Source organism: Rhinolophus sinicus, linkage group LG05 (genome assembly GCF_036562045.2).
Source record: "Rhinolophus sinicus isolate RSC01 linkage group LG05, ASM3656204v1, whole genome shotgun sequence".
Classification (NCBI taxonomy): Eukaryota; Metazoa; Chordata; class Mammalia; order Chiroptera; family Rhinolophidae; genus Rhinolophus; species Rhinolophus sinicus.
In genome coordinates this window covers 64,768,920-64,782,982 of record NC_133755.1, presented here as the reverse complement: position 1 = coordinate 64,782,982, position 14,063 = coordinate 64,768,920, and the positions used below count along the sequence as shown (strand labels likewise).

General features: G+C 44.7%; 1 protein-coding gene across 2 annotated transcripts in view; it reads left to right on the top strand.

Annotated features, from left to right (window-relative positions):
- SH3RF3 (SH3 domain containing ring finger 3) overlaps positions 1 to 14,063 on the top strand; it is a 365,943-nt gene that overhangs the window by 167,414 nt on the left and 184,466 nt on the right. The gene's annotated exons all lie outside the window — the stretch shown is intronic.

The window sequence follows — 14,063 nt, the reverse complement described above, 5'->3', positions numbered from 1 at the left end:
GCTAAAGTGTCAGATTTTAAGGCATTTTCATGAGAGATACTGATACTCCCAGGTGAGTGCTTGCCACGTGCCAGATGTTCCTCACCCTCAGTGTATTCTGTCAGGTAATCCTCACAATAACCCTAAGTGTTGCCATGACCACATGACCACTCTTTTGCAAAAGAGGAAACTGAAGCCCAGAGAGACACTGTACTTAGCTCAAGGCCACACAGCTGTGAGTGGAAAGCCTGGCACTCCAGCCAGCATGAGGCTTGCTGCCTCCAAAGCTTAACACCCACAGGAGAGGTGAGAAGGAAATATTTGGGGAGTTTGGTGGACAGAGAGATCAATTCTCCTGGCTCAAAGAAGGGACATGTTTCTCCGGATGGTGGCAGTTGCCTTAAGACCTGAAAGATACTTTGAGTTTATTTGTAGAGATGGAGGGTCCGCCTCTCCATGCAAAGGAGGCAGTATGAGCAAAGGAAAGGCGCTTGGCATTCTGGGTGCATTTGGGGAAGAGCGAGTGAGGGGGCATAGCTAGAGCAAAGGGAGCTTGACCAATAATGGTGGATAAGATATTGGGAAAGAAGCTGTGGGACCTTGTATGTAAGTTGAGGTGTCTGGTTTTTGTTTTTTCGGCATGAGAGGGACAGTTGAAGGTTTTGGAGCAAGAGAGGAAGGTGACCAGAAAGTTCCAGGACCACAGGATACTGGGACAGCAGGAGAGGGAAAGAGGCTGTGGGGAAGAGGGGCGTCATGATGACCTGGACCAGTGTGGATTGGGGGACACCACAGTGACAGAAAGCTGCAGGCCTGACCAGTTACCTAAAAGTGGGCTGTGAGACAGAAGGAGGAGGCAGAGGTGACACTGTGCTGTGTAACCAGTGGACCAGGAGGTGGAGGTGCCCCAGAAACAGGGGCATAGAAGTGACACTGGGTCACATACGTATAATGCAGTCTATTTAAAAAAGCAGGGCTTAGAATACAGTTGAGAATTTTTTCCCCCCTAAAATGGTTAGATTGATAAATCCACACTTATCCTAGAGTCTTAGGATTCCAAAGAACAGATACTGTGATGGGGTAAATCTCATGGCTCTGTAGGAGTGATGGTAATGATGCTTTGGTGTAGCGAGGCCAGCAGAGATGGAGGGTAGGGACCAGGATCCCGCTGGTCCGAAATGACCTAACCGTTGACTTTATTTCCCTACAGGAATGAATTTCTGCACTGTATGAATGAAACCATTAACGTACTCATTTTTATGATGCCTGCCACCTCATGAATAGTATCTCCATTATTTTGCACGTGTCTGTCACTTCTCATGGTTTTCAAAGGTTGCATATAAATTTGTAAGTGAGTCCGTCTTTACATGCATGAGCCACCCTTGCTCCTTAATGACACATTTGATACATCTTTTAAAAGGTGAATAATCATCACCAGCCAGTTTCTTCCTCTGTAAATTCTTTTGCCATTATGGTTTTATTTAACGCGAGATATAACTGTACTGGCATCAAATTCCTGTCAGTGAGTAGGAGATTCAAACCACCAGTGTACCAGACAGGCCCGTCAGAGACCTGTGTGTGTGGGTAGGAAGTGGAGTGCAGCCAGAACATCGTGGGTGACCACAGGAAGCTCACAGCGCCACCCTGTGTAACTGTCATTCCTGCTGACGGCCTTACTGTTAGAACCTCCAGTGCTTATCCCAGAGCTGTGTGCTATGCATTACGGTGGCCACTAACCACTCTTGGCAAATAGTGGAGAGTGCAAATGCGGAGTTTATTCATCAGGGCAGAAAGTTCCATCGGATGGCACTGCTCCAGGATAATGAAGACAAGGCAGTCGGTTTTACTGGACTGAGTGTTACTGGCAAATGGTTTTGTTTTATGATGTGTTCTCTGGGGTCCCCCTTGTCACATGTGAACCCTCACAGTGTGTCAGAGGGTACCCGTCTCTCCATCGCAAGGCAGAATTGTCCAGTGGGACAAGTCCAGCCCCAACTTTGGGCTGTTAACTGGCTAATACTCAGCAAAGTAAATTGCTTTGTTCCTTGAGTCTTCCAATTCTTTTCGTGACTAAAAACAAAGCAAAATAAACCTCTGTCACTATCTCAGTGGGATAGTTGAGGAAAATAATGGGTTCAATCTGTAGAATACACTTACTTTATACTAAGAGGCAACAAGAAAGTATCTTAGCATGAAAACATATATGCAGAACAGCAGTCAGTTTTTGGTGTAAGCCGAGGGGGTAATGAGTGTCCGTGTCTTACAGACATCAGAAACTAGAGTATGAGGACATACGTGTTAAGTAAGGGTCTGCATGGTTTTCCTAACAGCTGGTAAAGGAGGGCGCCTTCTGACTTAGTTGAGGCTTTCCCACCCAGAGCCTGTGCTCTTCCATTTTCATTCATTGTATCTGGCTCTTGTGACATTTGGGGAGGTGCAGAGGTGAGAGCTGTTTGCTGACTTAGCACAGAGGTGTCTCTGTTTGTGTGGAACGGGCCACGTGTGGCATTGCCATCCCAGAAAGCCCTTCACTTACTTTTACGTGTCAGGAGTTGATCTAAGTACCAAGCCACCAGCTACCAGCGTATCTCCTCGCCTGTTACCAGAGCAGGTCCCTGCCCTATGTTGTGCTAGAGAATGGGAGCCTTTTGCAATGTGTTTTTTGGTCTCACTGTGTTAAGATTTCATGTGAATGTATCAGAGTTTTGTCACCTAACTTGCAAAAATTTCTAATATTTAGGGAGTTGATGTAGTTCAAAGTACTTTTCCAGCATGTAGTTCTAACCCAGAAAAAAATGAGGCTTTCAAAGGAGAGAGAAGGCAAGAGAGGTTATAGTAGGTGTCGGAGCTGGTTTTGTTGAACTCGGCCTGGGGAGGGTTGCACTCATGTCCTGGTCCTTGGTTTGATTCCTTGCAGCACATCAGCATAACTCCCAGTTGGATTGTCACAGGGCCTCTGTTTGGGGACTTGGTGGGTAGGAGAAGGATGGTGGAGGGAGGGTGTGAAGCGCACAGCTCCCTCTCTGGGTGCTGCAGTGGTGCCGGCGCTGGGGAAATGGCCGCACATGCTGCTGGCTGTGTGCCTCCAGCTGGTGGAGAGGGCTCAGTGCGCTCGCTGTTTCTCTTTCAGACACTGGCCTCCTGTCCACTGCAGGTGAACAAATGGCTGTGATCATCATTACACGGGGGGCCTATAAAAACCAGTCTGTGACATGAAGAGAACTTGTCATTCATTGTAGAGAGGCCCTCTGCTTTTAAAAATAGAAAAATAGGCTCTATTTTTTAGAGCAGTTGTAGGTTCACAGCAAAGTTGAGAGGAAGGTACAGAGATTTCCCACGCACCCCGTGCCCCCGTACATGCAAGTCTCCCCATTGTCAGCATCCCCACCAGAGGGGGACATTTCTTATAAACAGTGAACTTGCACTGACACATCATTATCACCGAGTCCATGGTTTACCTCAAGGTTCACTCCTGGTGTACATTCTGTGGGTTTGGACAATGTACAATGACACGTATCCATCATTACTGTAGCATATAGAATGGTTTCACTGCCCTAAAAATTCCCTGTGCTCTGCCTTTTTATCTCTCCCTCCCCCCAACCCTTGGAAACCACTAACCTTTTTGTTGTTTTCATAGATTTACCTTTTCTAGAATGTCATAAAATTGGAATTCTACAGTATGTAATCTTTAATCTTTCCAGAGTGACTTCTTTCACTCATTGATACGAGTGAAAGGCTCGCGCTTCATGTATTTTCATGATTTGATAGCTCATTTGTTTTCAATGCTGGATGATATTCCATTGTGTGGACGTTTATTTATCCATTCACCTACTGAAGGCCATCATGGCTTCCTAGTTTTGGCAATTATGAATAAGGCTGCTGTAAACATCTGTGTGCAGGTTTTTGTGTGAACGTAAGTTTTCATTCTCCATTTTTATGGTGTTGGATTCATGAGATCCAAGCTGCATCTCCCACTTGGATGCACTTTCTTGGCAAGGCTGGACTCCTGGAATGGTGGTTCTTGTTCACGAGCTGACTGTGGTTCAGTGTCGGGTCTTCCCTTTGGTCAGGACCCTTGACCGTTACTCCAATCCCAGCCCTGGGGAGTTAATTCCAGGACAGAAGAGACAGAGGGAGGAGAGTCCCAGTTCTCACTCTCTCTTCACCTGTTGGACCTCAGTGAGGAAATTCTACCTCAGATACACCACCACCCCTGCTGCCCCCATCCCACCCCTGGCTCCCTCAACTCACTGGGTCAGAGGGAAGTATGACATGTGGCTTTGGTAAGTGGCCCAGGTCACAGTACAGACTCATTTCTGGTCCAATTTTTGCTAGGTTTTGACTCTTCTGTTCCAATGCTCCTTCTAAGGTACAGGGCCCTGAGAAAGTCCTCTTTGGTTTCTGTGAATTGCTGTCCCTGAGAAAAAAAGCACTGACTCGTGTTTAAATGACTTCAAATGCATATTAGTCACCTTTATTTTTATATCAAAGTGTTAAAATAAGAGGGATGCCTTTGAGAAGAAACATTTCACCAAATGTAACTGCTTCTGACTGTCTTCATGGTGTCCTGGTGCTAACCGGGGGAACGTGTCCTAGGGCATAAGGAACAACCCCATATATCTGGGGTTTAGATTTCTGATGGAGGCAAAAAAAAAAAAAAAAAGAAAAAAGAAAAAAAATAAAGACAAGTGTGGTCAGTAGCATCTCACTCAGTATGAGAACCAAGGGGCTACGGGCAGCTTTGCCGCCATTACTGACCAAAGCCATAGCGCAGGTGAGGTCAAGACCTGCATTGAAACAGAGGCAGATATGACAAACTAGAGGGAAAGACAACTACAAACGACCCTTACTCTCCTTCTGTTTCACTAAACCATGAGCAGGCTAAATTTTGGTATGCGAAAAAACTCCCTTTAAGCAGAAAATCCGTTCTGAGGATACTGAGAGTGAGGGTTGAAATCCTTGTCTAATTTCAGATGAAGCAAAACATAAGCATTTGGCGAATGCCAAGACTGTAAAGTTGTGCAAGCAGAAGAGTCACTTTGAAATCTGAAGCGTCGCCCCAGATGTTTGGGAGGATTTCCATTGGACTGATTTGACTGTTCCTCCTAGCATGACTGGCTGCATGCCTCCCCGACGCAAAACCCCACTCCCAAATATGTGCTCTTCGCTGGCTTATGGCACACACTGCGTGTGAGGAAGGGACACCCCTGATTGCCAGGTGATGAAGAGAGAATTGGGTAAAGGGGAGCAAGCAGGTTGCTCTCAAAATACTCATGCATCAGAGTGAGGTCAGACAATTGTGGTTTGCTCTTTGGGGTGTGTTGGTGCTAAGTCAGGGTGGATATAACCAGGTTTTGGTGGGAATCATATGCAAGCCAACACTCAGGGGGCAGCATTTGTTTCTTTAGCTTGGCTGTTGAGAACGAGGGCCCGTGAAGCCAGAGTGATCCAACCAGACAAATAGTGCCGTGGAAAGCTTGTGCCAGGGGAAGCCCAGGTGCTGACCTGTCTGGATGTTACCATCCAATCTTAAGATAAAGCCTAAAAGATAAGCCCCAATTAGCCTGGCCTGATGCCACCCCCTTGGCTCTAAGGCAGAGGGGGGCTTTAGAAGAAAAAGGGAGGATTCTGGAACCAAACACAACTAGAATGTCTGGTAGAGCCAAGTGGATTAAGTGTGCACTGAAATCTTCCTTCAAAACTTCTCTGAGAACATCCTTATTTAAAATCTGTGTTCCAGAACAGATCAAAAGCACTTGTCTGGCTGGGAAAGATGGGAAAATGAATTAGATGTCTGTTCCCAGAGCAGCACCGAGCCTGTTGTGTGTGCCCTGCCCGGTACAGAGGCTGCAGGCACAGCGACCACGTGTCGGGCTGCAGGGCAGGAACTTCTGTCCCGGCCGAGGTGGGGTGTGTCTTGGTTTCCTCTCCATTACCTTATTCTTGGTTGTTGCCAAAGTTTGGACGTTAAATACTGATAGCAGCACAGTTTTGCAAGGGCCAAGGGTTAAGTTTGTTGCATTATTTGAAATTGAGAAAGAAATTGGTCTCCACAGCATCTTGATATAAACTTTACATTTATTTCCCCTTTTCCTGAACCAGTGAAGGCAGAGACTGGACTTCAAGTGGTCCTCACCTGTGCCCGGCAGGAACGCATAGAACACTTAGTGCTTTCCTTTAAATGGCCGGGGCCTGGAGCGTGGATTTACAAGCTTTGCCTTTTCATTCTTGCAGCTTCTTGGGGTGGTGACTGGTCAAGAGGAATACAGGTTAGTACAGCTCTGCGTGTCCCATGCCCAAGTGAAAGCGAGCGCACATGGCAGAAAGCAGCCCCACTGGGCTTGTTCCAGAGCAGAAAGCCTCTCCCATCATCTCTTATCATCCCTGTTGTTTTTAAACATTAGCTTTATCCCTACCACCCCAACCGTCTTTTGAAAGTGTGCTGACTTGTGGAAGCCTGGCCAGAGCCAATGAGTGTGTCTGGCTCCCTCACTCCCGGCCCCTCTTGCCCTCCCGTCCCGGACATTCTGGCCATACCCTTACTCCCTTCATCCAACTAGCAGCCTTTTCCAACCAGACAAATGCATTCCCATCCAATTGGAAGAGAAAGGGCTAATAAGACTCTTGGTCCATTTGCCCTGTGTTTAGGGTTTAGAAATCTCCCCCAATGGTATCTGAAGGGCTAGAAGGGGCCTTGACAGGGGGAGTTCTTCTAGAGATCCCAGCATAAACAGCTTCCATTTTAAACCTTCAGTGAGCTTCTGCTTTGAGCCTGGCTTGGAACCAAATCTCTAGGATGGAGAAAGGATTTTTGTGCTGACTTAGATTGCAATTGGCCGGTCACCTCCCAGGCCAGCTGGATGGAGGGGGAAAGCAGCACTCGGCTGCCAGCTGGGAGTTTCACAGGCAGCTCAGAACACTAAACACAACCTCTCCACTCCAATTAAATAAAACAGCCTTGGGATTGAGTGTTTAAAAACGAGTTGTTTTGCACTGTCTGAATGACCGTGGCTGTAGTTTACAATGTCTAATTCCTTAAGACCTGAGAACTAGCCCCTTAAGTCATCTTTGCATCCCTGCCCTTAGTTCTGCCCCTCATTCCCCATTTAGGATTGATGGTTGAGCTGTTTCTTCTGCACCCACTCCTCTCCTCTACCTGGCGAACGTCTCCTCATCTTTCAAAACCTAAAATGTCACCTGCTCTGTGAAGCCATCTTTGCCTCCTCAGGCGGTTTAGCTCTTTGGCCCTCCCATCAAGGCTTCCTCATGGTCCCGTCTCCATAAAGACACCGGCCATGCTGCATGGCCTCTGTCGTGGGTTTGGGGGAGGACTAGAATGCATGTAGCCGTGAGCCCCGAGTATAGCAGGTGCTCACTTAATGTCTGTGGGGTGGAGGTGACTGTTCTTTCTACCCAGTTTCTGTGACCATTAACAGTCGTGCTCGCCCCTGCTCACCTGACCTGTGGAGGGTGGTCCGTGTCAGGAGGACAGTGCGTGGGAACCAAGAGGAGAGGCCACACAGATGATAAGGAGTAGGGCAGAGATTTGAGTCCTGTGGCTTCCTTTATGGAGTTGATCCATCTCATCCTGCTTTTCCTCTGTTCCCGCTGCCCTCTACTTTTCCTAGCATGATTGTCTTTTCCAAAGAGCCCTGCTTTGTCATGGTGTGCCCCAAGCAGAAGAACAGCCCAGTTTTGTAGGTTTTTCCTCCAGTGATGTTTCAGGCTTCGTTTGCTCTACGACCCATTTGTTCATCTTTCTGGCAGTCCAGGGGTTCTGTGGCGCTTTCCCCAGTACCCTACTTTAAATGAGTCTCCAGGAGCTGAGCAGGGCTGTGAGGACAGGCATTGTGGACTTCGCTCATTCATAGGGTCACCAGAGTCAGAGACGACCCAAGGGCACATGAAAACAAAATGTCAACACAGAGCAAATGCTGCAGGTGAATAAGCAGTGTTATGCAAATGAACTTATTTCTGGAGGAAAATCAAGCTCAAGGTGCTTTGCTGGGGATTTGTGAAGATGCAGAGAGCGGGATGACTAGTGACTGTGGACGTCGGTGCCAGACCCAGACTCAGATGCCTGCCCTACTCCTTATTATCTGTGTGACCCTATACAATTTTTAAAATCTTTCTGACCACGTACCCTTGACCTGTAAAATATAGGTAATATCACCTCTCTTGCTGGTTTTTTAAAACGAGGATTAGAATGTATGTAAAACATCTAAGATTGTTTTCATAGGAGTTCAAAAATGACTGTTATTAATGATAAGTATAACCATGTAAGCAATGATTATTACTGATTAAGTGTTACTAATAGGAAATGGTACTCATCAAAGACAGACACACGGACACACAAGATGCCAAGGTGCCTGAATACGTGTCCGGGACTTTTCTTTTTGTTCTTTGCACTCTTTGAGGTGTGCAGTCAGTAATGGGACTCAAACCTTATGTCCTCTCATTCATTTTAAATGAGACTGTCCTCATCCAAATGTCATGCCTTTACTGTTTTGCCACTTAATTTAGTAAATTGATAGAGCAAATGTGGCGTGCAAATTGCCTCTTCCTCACTCCAGAACATTGTTCACTGCCAAAGCTGGCATGGATTAGAAACATTTGAAGTGGAAATTAGTTGAGTCAGGGAAGACAGTTGTAGAATTTTGATTATCTGCTTACACTATTTTAAAAATTAGATTATGCTTTTATTGCCATTTAACAAAGGAAGGTAAATGGTGGTGGTGTTTTTATTAAAATAGAAATTTAGAAAACACTCTTCAATGACTGGATGGATTATAGTACATGAGATTAATCAATAGAGGATTAAATTTTGCCAATTTAGAAGTCTTGTCTCGATAAAACCCTCTTGTGGGAGAATAAATCTGGTAAATATGAATAAACATGTAGCACATGTCAGCCCTGGTCCCCTGCCATGCAACTCAAGGAAAGACAGATTTCCAGGGAGGAGAGGGGCTATTTCCAACTACCATTTTGAATGCTAGAAGATACGTGTAAGGAAGGGATTGGCGACATGTTGACATCAAAGGTTGGCCGTGAAGATCCTGAAGTTCTGACCAAATTCCAGAGAATTCCCACTGCTTCCCTAAAGTGCTGGTGTAGTTAATTTAGGACTTCAGGACTCATGTGAAGTGGAGACGAGACCATTGTCTGGCAGGTCTGAGCTCTGAAGATTATCAGTCATGATAATTCAGTACCAAAGCAAATACCACATTTCAAGGAGTAAGTGGCTTTTAAAAAATCACCTTGACAGCTGGAAGGCATAACAAGGAAAGAGAAAAGGGAGGGGAGGTAAGACGGGAAGGGAAGAGAGTGAGGGAAAAGAAATGGAGAAAGGGTGGGGGAGAGAGAGACAGACACACAGAATAACTGGCATGGCTTCTAACAGCCTGAATCCACAAATAATCTTTACCACTTCTCTCTTTTTAGCAGAACTTTGTATATTTTGCATTTCCTGTCGAGGTCCTAAATCCAGATCCTCCTCTGAAAACCCACAGAGTCTGAGGGCAGCCAGGCCAGCCAGAAGAAAAGCCAAACCTGTGAAGTGGTTCCCGAGGGCAACCTTGAAAGGTATGGCAGGAGCCCAGGATACTGAGCTAAGAAGTGTAAGCACTTCTTGCCTTAGAGGTGAGCTTGAGTCAGCCAATAAAATTGTCAGTCTTAAGGAAGCTTAGATTTCTAAATAAGGCTATAAATAATTTCACAAATGGGGCCTGCACTGTCTAACAGAGTGGGCTGATTTTTGAGAGCTACTGCAAGAATAAATTGGCTGAATGAGTAAATCTGCAGTAGTTGCCAGTCAAATGTGAAAGGATGGTCCAATGCAGTAAAAAACCTTTTAAAAAGGATGCAATTAACTGAGCACAAAGAGTACCCACGTCAGTGATTTCTAATTCATTAGGGGATAGACTATCACCTCATTCCTTGGTTTTTCAGCAGATGAGAATTCAAATGAGGCTCCTTCTCCAACTCAGAAATCAGGCTGCTGGTGTCTGCGTATCTCACCATATTAGGATATGGGCAGACAGCTTTATTGCCATCAATTAAAGCTCCATGCACAATCTTGTAATGTCAAGATGAGGCCAAGAGGCGGTTTGTTCCTGGCTAGATGGGAATTGAATGCGAATAGGCAGACATCATTAAAAAGCTACGTATGGGATGTGGGCACAGCTGTTACACTGTAATGCAGAGGGATTTCCTTGTACTGCGTCAGTGTCCTTGTCATCCTACCCCATAGGCTGTTGCATTAAAACATTATAGCAGACAGAAGAGGGGACCTTGCAAATATTTCGCTGCTTCGGCTTTTGCTAGCTGTTCATGGGCTCCCAGAACGTACTCCAGAGAGAGGCCTTGGCTTCCATGGACAGTGCAAAGGAAGGAAAAGGGACGTGTGTACTCGTGAAGTGGGGAGAAGAGCCAGGGGACCATCAGGACACTGGCTCATCAGGTCTTGGTCTGGAAGACATCAGGTGTTCCACAAAGGCGGAAACAGGGGCAAGTACCTGTAAAGCCGGTGACACAGAGAAAGACGCAACGAAGAAGAGACCTGTGAGACTCTAGCTACAGGCTCTGCATTTCTCCATGAATGGACTTGTGTGAATAAGAAATCATAAATGCACGTACAGACACGCACAGATATACATACCATCCCAAAGAATGCTCAGTGAGATTTAAAATAATGAACAAACAACCCAAGTGTATTCTCTGCTAGTGGTCTGTAGCCCGCACCTCACCCACCTCTCTCTCTAAGATGAAGATTATAAGTGGTGGTGGGCGGGACATGCAATTGAAGCCCCCAGCATCACGGTCCCCAGCAGGACCTCATCTGATTGTGCTTCTGTCCCCGGGCTAGCAGCTCGTGGACACCGTGCGTTTACATGTAGGTCTGGCTGCGTGCCCTCCAGCAGCAACCAGGGGAAATGAGCATGACATTGCTTGGGCTGCCACCCTCCTGCAAGTGGCAGGCAAGTTCAGAAGAGATAGTGGGCATAAAGACTGTAAATTTGCTTTCTAGATGTTAATAAGTGCTCACTTAGGTACCCACATAGCTCAGAGTGCTAATCTTTTAATTTTTTAAAGTTCATATTTGTACTTTGTGAAGTGGCTTTTAGTATAGTCAGAAAGTTGTGCAACCACCACCATCTAATTCCAGAACATTATCATCATCCCCCCAAAGAAACCCCATACCCAGTAGCAGTCACTGCTTGTTCTCTTGTCCCTCCGGCCCCTGGAAACCACTAATCTGCTTTCTGTCTCTGTGGATTTGTCTGGGCTCAACAATTTGTGTAAATTACATTCCTACCCGCAAACTGTAAGGGTTCTAGTTTGTCCACAGCCTTGCCAGCATTTACTGTTGTCTGTCTGTATGGTTATACCCATCCTTGGTGGTATGAAGTGGTTTTGATTAATCTTTTAGATTTTAGAATAATGAAGGTTACAGTCTCCACTTCCCTTGGAAGGAAAACCACGTGCATGATGTCAACTAATATTTGCAAAGTACTAATAAGTCCTTTGAAAGTAGTATTTTAAGAAGGCAAAGTTGATCTTTTATTCCGTAATGCTTTGCTCAAAAAAATGCTGTTGATACCTTCTGGTGGTAAAGTTCATGAAAATGACAATCACTGTCCAAGCACTGAGTGGGAACGAGGCGAGGGTGTGCACAGATGGGAACAGAGCCCACCTACAAATCTGCTTCTAATGCTGAGGATCAGCATTTTTCTCCCCTACTATGTGGTATGTTTGAATCTCCGTGACGTTTGTGCGTGCATGCGTGTTGGCACATCACCTCCTTGCAGCAACAGTTGAGATGTTGCTTCCCCAAACCCTGTCCCCTTCCCATTTCTAAGCAATAATGACTGATACACATAAATGCAGTCACACAGTTTGGCAAGGAAAGGTCTATTCTGGGACAGGCCTTTGGCTTATGTTAAGAAACATTTTTTAAAACGTGTGGGATGTTTTTGTGTTTTGTTTTTCCTAGAGGCTAGAAGGGAGGATGTGATGACTCTTACCAGGCCCTACAGGTCAGTGCGGGGGTTCCTGGCCACATTTCTCTGCCATGCTCGGAAACAATGCACTAGTCTTTAATTTTCTCTAAAGATCAGTGCCTCACTCCATCCCTCCAGCTGGAGTTAGTGTGGGTTGGTTTACACAGAGCAAGCCAAGAAATCATAGAGGCTCGGCCTGAAGTAGATCTCAGGGACCACCTACTCTGTTTGCTTTCTTGGTTTCCTCTTACCCCCGTCCCCAGTGACTCAGCCCTGGTCTTGAATGTTACATACTTAGAATCATTATGTGCTCTTCTGTGACTTGCTTCTTCCACTCAGCAAAGAACCAGCTGTGTTGACACGTGTAGATACTGTTCATTCATTTTTTCTATTGTATAGTGTTCCATGATTTGAGTATATCACACATTATCCACTTTACAATTGATGAGCATTTCAGTTGCCTCATGTTTTTGATGTGCACATAGAATTACATTCTTACTCTAGAGAGCACTGGGCTGTAGTTGTTGGAATTGAATAGCTGGGCAAGAGGGTGTCACTTTCCACTGCCACCAGCCGTGGTGACAGACACTGTTCTGTGCCCTTGCCAACATTTGCTATCGTCAGACTTTTTAATTTTTGCCAATCTGGTGGGTGTGAAATGGCATCTCCTCGTGGCTTAATTTGCAAATCTCTGATTACCAATGCTGTGTTGAACATCTCTTCATGGATTTATGGACCATTTGTGTTTGTCTTTTTTACAGTGCTGTTGGAATTACTTGCCTTTTTTCTTGAAGAGAGACTGTATTTATTTAGTGTTTACTGCCATTGTTCTAAGTGGTTTGGGGTATATTAGTTGTTTTAATTCTTCCCAATGAAACGGGTTTTTTTCCTGTGACTCCTGCCTCATAGGTGAGGAACCTGCTCAATCCCCAGCTGGCAAGCTCAGGGTGGGGCTTGGCACCTGCTCTCTGTCTCACAGTTTGCCCTTAACCATGGCACAACTCTACTGCTGAGCTATTTAAATATTCTGGGGGCTAATACCTCCTTCTGAAATGTGTTGTAAATATCTTTCCACTTTGTGGATTGTCTTTTTCTTTCTTTTTAGTGTCCTTTGATGAATAGAAGTTTTTTAAAATTTTAATGTTGTTGAACTGAACACATTTTCTTTTCTGGTGAGTGTTTTGTGTCTTATTTTTCTGAATCTTGCTACTCAAAAACATAGTATCTCTTTCCATGTATTTAGGTCATCTTTAATGTCTTTCAGTAAACTTTCATAACATTCTGCATAAAAGGAATGCATATTTCTTGTTAAATTTATTCCTAATACCATTTATAATAGCAACAAAACTCTTTTTTAATGTTGTATTGTGTAATAAAGTATTTTTTTAAATAGTATATACCCTAACTGCTTGTGATTGTGTAGAAAAACACTTGACTTTGTATGTTGGTAGTTGCATTCAATAACCTTGCCAAATTCTTATTAATTCCCCAAATTTCCAGGTGGTATTTTGGGGTTTTTACATAGATAATCATATCTACAAATGACTGTAGTTTTGTTTCTTCCTCTTCAGTGTGTCTGCTTTTCCTCTTTTGTCTAATGGCATCCCAGGGCAGTGTTGAATAGGAAGGATATAAAAATTTCTGATCTTAAAGATCATGTTTTCAAGATTTCCCCATGGAGGCTGATGATGTTTGTAGTGGGTGTTTTGTTGGTATTCTTTATCAGGTTAAGTAGAGTCTCTTTTGTTTCAGTTTACTAAGAGCTTATTTTTAAATTAAAAGTCTTCTGAATTTTGTCTAATGATTTTTCCTTAACTTTTGAGATGATAGTTTTTCTCTTTCAATCTTCAATGTGACAAACGAGTCATTTTTCCAATATTAAACCAACCATAGATTCCTGGAATGCCCAAATTAGATATGATATGTTATGATTTTTTATACAATGATGGAGTCAGCTGGCAAATCTTGTGTTTAGGGGATTGGTCCTCAGTGCAACAGGCATATTTCTCCTTCTTGCTTCCACTTGTAGCCTGTTAGAAGCCAAACTTTCTTCTGTTGGTTTTAATACATTCCCGTTATGAATGG